Raw genomic sequence first — 6,978 nt, forward strand, 5'->3', positions numbered from 1 at the left:
GTGGAACATACCTGCTTTGTTTTTCAACAGAGTCAAAACTCACTACTGAAAATGTTGGTAAAAAATATTTTCAAATATTCTTAAAACTTGTGAAGTGTTTGAAGATGCTTTACAGTTTTAAGAAAGAAAAGCATTCTTCAGCAAAAGAAAAATATGATTATTGTGATCTTCATTAAAGGATCACTGAAAATCCTGAGAACATAGCAAAAAATAAATAGTAATCTACTTTGAAGGTCCTTAGCTACCACTAGCTAAGCAATCAGCTAAAAGAGCTATTTTCCTGTTTCATGACAAGCCTTATTTATAGCCCAGCTCTTCCTAGGAAATATCAAAATTCTCCCAGTTTTGTCCACTTTTTCTACCAACCGCATGTTCCTGTGCATTGTTGTTGTTGATAGTTGACACGGCATGATGCAAAGCATTACCCACCTCCTGATTGACTAGGGAAGAAGGGAGAAATCCTGAGGAGCTCAGTGACAGCACACCCAGAAATGTGTGGGATGGGGAGAAGGGCTGCGGAGCTTCTGTATGGACTCCAGTGGTGGAAGCACCATCGTTGAGTTGTCAAGTTGTAGCTGCCCACACAGGCACATGCTGAATAGATCCACATCTCTGTGTTCTTCTGTGAACAATTATTTGTTTTCTCTTTATCTGTATTTTTATCTCCACCCTAGCACTCATTCATTTCTTTTTACAAAGAGAATCCTTGGCTAGGAATCAGATTCAAGCTTTCTTTTCTTTTTTTCCAGACAAAGCCTTTTTATAATTGTGCAGGCATTACAGAAGATTCCTTTTTCCTAAATTTTCATTCAAGTCAAATCTCTTTGTATTGTATAATTAGCCAGCATCTGCATTTCAGACAAACTCTGAGAGTATAACTCTGTAGCACTCAAAAGTGGGAGCAGTGTGCTATCCCCAACAGAGAATCAGATCACAGTTATACCTCAGAACCTGAATACTTTTACCAGCTGAACTAAAATCTTTGAGTCACTTGTCACCAACAGTCACTCCACTTTTTTATCACACAGAGATAGATTTTCCCCATGCTCATGAATTTCTGGAAATCCAGACCCCCATTATGCTACCCACTGTGGCCACATGAAGTCAAAAGAGCAGGTCTTGCCCTAGTAAACTCATAACCTTGGTTAATGACAAGTAGGAATATCACACAAAACTGGATGAGGCTAGGAGAAAGTCATGTTATCATCAGTACGTCATGTTACTCTCTTACAGCCCTACCTTGCTCTATATAACAATTAAGATCAATTAAGTTGTTCCTGAAAACATACACACATTAACACATGCACTGAACTGCAATCCTAATGCAATAGTAAAACAGTCACTTGAAAACTTTCAGTAGCAGTCAAAGACAAAGCTCTTTTTGCCATGCCTTTTTAGAGCATGTGCACCATCCTCTTATGCTTTTGATCTAGGGCATACAGGTATAAGTAAAAAAAATGTTTTGCTCTCCCATTTCTGACCTTTTATCTTGGAGTTTTTCAAAGTGAAGAAGAACTGGTAGATGATTCTTCCAGCATGGCCTGGCGGAAATTTTGTACCATACATATCCATCCATCTATTTCTGTTTTCTCTAAAGCCAAGTGACAAATAATCAACTTTGGACCACATCGCTTGAGTAAGAATTGCAGTCACAGGTAAAAGCAGGTAAGCAGAGATCAACTATTTCTAGTTTCTCTGCCCACCTCTGAATTCTGGGAAAGTGAGTTTACTCAGTCATATGCCACTGCATTCCTGCGTTTGGGGTTCAATTCGGAACAGTATAGCAAACTTCAGTATTGCATTTCTCCGGTCTTTCTTCCTTTTTTATTTCAGGATGGAATCTCGCAAAAACCTGAGGGTAACAAGAGGTACAAAAGGGCCTAAGATACAGCAGGGCATCAGCATGACGAAGGCAGGTACCAAGGAAAGCCCCTTTTTCCTAGCCTATTCCATGCTATGATGGCAGCAGGGAAGGAAAATATCAGAGCCTAAACCAACCTGCGTGCCCCCGTATGCTCCCCCCGCCCCCCAGGATGGGGCTGCTGTTCTGTGACTCAGTATGCAACCCTAGCCTAACAGCCCATTTATTTGTGATGCATAGCACTTAGCAATCAAAGTTTTTGAAACGCTGGGTTTTCTGGGGCAGGGAGCAGCCTACCTCGCTATCACATGAAAGACAGGAGTCTTTTTTTTTTTTTAAGCAATGGGTTTGTAATGGCTTTGCATAAGTATAAACTAGGTTATTCTCCTGCTTCTGAGAATATTCTTGTCCTTTTCTAAGTCGCCTGTTTATTAAATGGCATAGGAATGTCTCAGAAGTATTGAAGTTCAAAAGCCACGGAAAGATTAGAAAAAGGAACAGTTCCTCACACTGAGTTTTTAGTTCATGTAAACTCCATTGCTATAAGATAATTTTAGCAATTTAACTTAAAAGGCATTTTGAAGAAAAATGGAAAGAAAACCAAAATTTCTTTATTGTTAAAACAGCCTCATTCATCTCTTCCCAGTAGGTGATAGGTAGGTGTGTCTCTTCATGTGGTTATTAAATTATGACCCCAAGGAACTCCTGGATATACAGAAAATAGCGACCTATCTTTGACAAAAGCATATTTCCTAGAAAAACATCCAGTATTGAAGGTAACAAAGGACAAGGAATCCAACACTTCCTACGGCAGATCCACCCCAGTAGTCATCAGTGATAAAAATGTGTCTGCCATTGAACATTCCTACTGGTTATAAGGAAATACTCATTCTCTGTGAGGACAGTAAAGCAGTGGAACAGGTTGCCCAGGAAGGTTGTGCAGCCTCCATCCTTGAAGGTTTTCAAGACTGAACTGGATGAAGCCCTGAGCATTCTGGTCTGACCTTAGAGGTGACGCTGTTTTGAGTGGAAGTTTGGACTAGAAACCTCCTAAGGTCCCATCCAGCCTGAATTATCCTGTGATAGTATGATACTGTAATCCTAACATTAATTTGTCTGTCCTCAGGTTCCACACTCTGTTCTTGATTAGGCCTTTCTAGGCCTACCAGGCTTAGCTCTGCTGAATTACACACCATGGGTGCTCCTCCCTGGCCAACACCAGAAAGCAAGACACGGCTGAGCTCTTCGTCTCTCCCCGCCACGAGCCTGAGACAGGAGGCTCTGGCAAATCCACCCTCCAAAGAGTTTCCCATTCCAGGAGGTCTCCAAGCTCCAAAGATGTCTGTTGCTGAGGCTTAGGAAAAACCACATCCCTGCAGTGATCTGCACGGCAGAACAGTCTGGAGCCAGAGCCCCTGGCCTTTCTTTGTTCCCCATCAGGTAGACTGGCAGAAGTCCTTTTGACTGCAGAAATACAACACAAATTCCTGGCTGTCCCTGTGCCCAGCCACAAGCAAGTAATTGCAAAAATATTTGAACATATTGCTTTATTATTAAAGGTCAAAGCTAACTCAAACACAGAATTAACGATAAGCCCTTCAAGACATGATAATCAACTGTGCTAATACATGATGTGCTTTCTTATGTAAGAAATGGTAAGTATAAGTTTTGAAATCGCAATGGATGGAATTCTATTCCACATGGAGTAAAGAAGCATATTTTAAAGAAAAATTAAGGACCATATGTCATTTCAGGCCCCTTTTGCTGAGAATTAAAATAACGGAAATCAAAAAGAGTTTTTTTGCTTAGGAAGCTAGAAAATCACAGTAGGAAAAGAAAAAAAAACTGAAGAAAAGCTGGTATGTTCTCTTTTATCTGTCACAGCTATTCTTTACTGTTTTAGAGACAGCAATTAGTCTAAGTGAATTTAATTAAGTGTTTAATAAAATTTTTAAGAGGTCAGGAGGGCTGGAGGCAGATAAATAAGTCTAGACAAAATATCCCTGTTTAATGTGGTTATTCATGCCACCTATGAAGGATGTGACTTGCAGTGACCATGCTCTGTATCATTTTAGCATGATTTGGAATGTCATTTGAATGAAAGAACTCAGTCATTTGAACTTCAGGGTATAAAACAATTCCTCTCATAGAGGAGGTTTGTTTAATGCATTGAAATTAGTCTGAAGACAGAGATTGTTCTAGTTCCCATTTTTCCCGCAGATTCTCTTTAGGCTTGGAGTAATATCCTAAGATTTTCAGAAACATACTATAATCAATATGTTGCACTACTTTGGTTATTACTCTGCTAACTTCTGTAGCTCCTGCTGACAGTTTGGTAAAGCACTCTATGCAGCTGTTGAAAGGCAGAGATTTTTAATATAAAATTTTACATTTCAGTCATGGAGAAACAAGAGGTAGAAGCTGCTCTATAGCATCCAGAACTGGACTGTAAGTGCCACAGAAACATAATGCTAATGTCCTTTTCCAGAAGATATGGTTTTCACTAGATCAACATCTGTTTAGGAGACAAGTTAAGTAATGAGGAACACGAATGAATCATGATGAATTCATTCATCTGCTTGTCTCCATCCTACTTCAGTGGTTCGACCCATTGTTTCCCAAGAAACACCACCACTGTTTTGGAAGCTTTGTGACCCTTCATGGAGATTTTAGGCTCAAGATCATAGTCCCAGATGTCACCAGTGTGCTCACCTGACCAGGTCTTCTTTCAAAAAGCTGACTATGACTGTCTCCTAGGCCAAAATGACATCTCTTATGTTCCCTGTTCTTCACTAGTAGGTTCACAGCATGTGTATCACAATAAGACATGAAAAAGATATGAAGGAGAAGAGTTTCAATATGGCTGTCATCTAGAGAGCAGGTTCTGCTCTTAGCCTTTCCCCATCTGTTCAAATGCTTTGCAGGATACAGCAGACAAACTAGATTTACAAATCCAGTAATGCTGGATTTGATCCAGAAAACGCTGATTGACCAAACAGAAAATAATTCCCCTTTTGTTTTCAGCTAATCAGTTACCATGGGTAGCCCCGAAGAGCACTCCCTGTGCCTTGTACAGTTTACAATACTACACTCTTGACACCACAATGCAAATAACAAATTATAACAGAAGAGAGAGTAGGCACCTTGGGCATGTCATCTAGCCACCAACACGCACACACACACACACACACACACACACACACACACACACAAATATTTTAGAAAACAAAAATTATTAGCTTTCACTTGATATGGTACATTTAAAAGTTCGCTATTGAGAACAGGAAAATAATCTCCACTGTGTAACAAACCAGAGCCAATTTTGGCCATGTGCTAGTGCCTAATGGTTTGTACTTTTAAACAAAATATAAAAGATAAAAAGTTGATTAAAACAGGAACCAGAATGGTATGTCTCATTTCTCCTCCTCTTATATTTCTGATCAGCCACTTAAGCATTTCTTCATTTTTCTAACACCGCAGTCTACAGCATCTTGAATTCTTGTTACTCACTTTCTCCTGGTGAATGAGAAATGCTTTTTCAGTCCTTACCTTGCTTATCAGGGTTTTCACTGTGGTTGTTCAAAATCTTCCTTCTTCAGCCTATCTCATCAGTCTTGTCAAAACAGGACAAATGCTTTTGGCAGCAGTGTTAATAAATAAGACAGAAAAGATATCAAAAATGGTTTATTCATATGGCTTTGCTGTTAAGCAGACACTCTTTTAAAAGGACAGTAAATGTTGTCCTGGAATGGATTTACTCTTGAGGCTAGCAGAGTACCACATGTGGTAAAGTACGCACATTATGTAAGGTGATGGGTGAGGACAGCATCCAGTCTGGATCATATGTAGTCTGGCTGTGCCTTTCAGATTTTATAATTTTTGTAAAGTGGGTATTAAGTGCTGATCTGGAACATGTTTCCTTTCAATCAGGCATTACTGCTCCTTCTGAAAATCTGTACAAAGCACCACAGTTATGGCCACAAGAACCACCAAAGATTCAAAACCCAACTTTGTCCTCCCCTGCCTCCCACCACTACCACAGAGTGACAGAAAAATTTGACAGGTCACAGAGCCCTGGAACCAAGACCAAGAACACAGCAAAAGATCAGTACATAGCGATATAATATACAGGTTTAGTAACAATTCCACTGCTGTGGCCAACAGTTTCCAGTTCCAGACCACAGGCTTCCTGGTGGCTGAACAAAAAGCCAGTCACGTACTAAGGCAGAGAGCTGCAACGTGGCTTTCAGGATAATGAGATAATTATTAAGTATCACTAATGAAGTAATCAAAATTTAAAGAGAACTTTCTTGGGTGATATATTTAGAGGTCCTCTGGTGAAATGAAGGAGCATCTGCAGCACATAAAAAATATGGAACTTGTTCTAGAAAATCATTGCCTCTTTTTTACGTAAAGTCTGTAACTCTATACATGGAGAAATCAAAGCTGTGCAGAGTAGGAGAGTAAAAGAATTTGAACTTGAAATTTAACACAGGGTTTGAGTGGTAAAAAAAAGAATATTGCACAAATCAGCATAAGAACTAGTATTTAAGGAGTCTGTGGCACGACTCAGGGGGACTGGTTAACACTGATAATGAGAAGAAGTTGAGAGTGTGAGGAAGTAAGACAGTGTAGATCATTGTATTCATAGCTTAGACCAGTGACCCAGTGAACTGGCACCACCAAGGAACTAACATGGCCAGCATGTGATTGTAGTCTTCCCAGTGTCTCCGAGTGCTCAGGCATTGTGGTGATCAGCACAAAGGCTGAATGGGTGCTGAATTTTCGATATGGTCTTCAACGTTCCCCTCCTCCAAACTGGGAACAAGACAGATGACAAGGCAGGGCCAGGACAGTCCCTTTTCATTGCTTCTGTAGTGTCTGAAGGAATGCACAAGAGCAATGGCTATCTGTCAGTATCTGCAGCCACTTCCTCCCCAAAATGCTGTGTGGTGACACAGCAGAAATTGAGGATACAGCAAGCCAACCTGTTCAGAGCACAGGAAGTAGCTATATGATCTCATGCTTCATGTCTGTATTATGGCTAGCACTGAACCACCCTTCCTGACTGTGTGAATTAAGTTCTACCTGCTTGTATTTAAAACATATAACTTCTC

The sequence above is a fragment of the Apteryx mantelli genome, chromosome 1 (genome assembly GCF_036417845.1).
Source record: "Apteryx mantelli isolate bAptMan1 chromosome 1, bAptMan1.hap1, whole genome shotgun sequence".
In the NCBI taxonomy this organism is placed as follows: Eukaryota; Metazoa; Chordata; class Aves; order Apterygiformes; family Apterygidae; genus Apteryx; species Apteryx mantelli.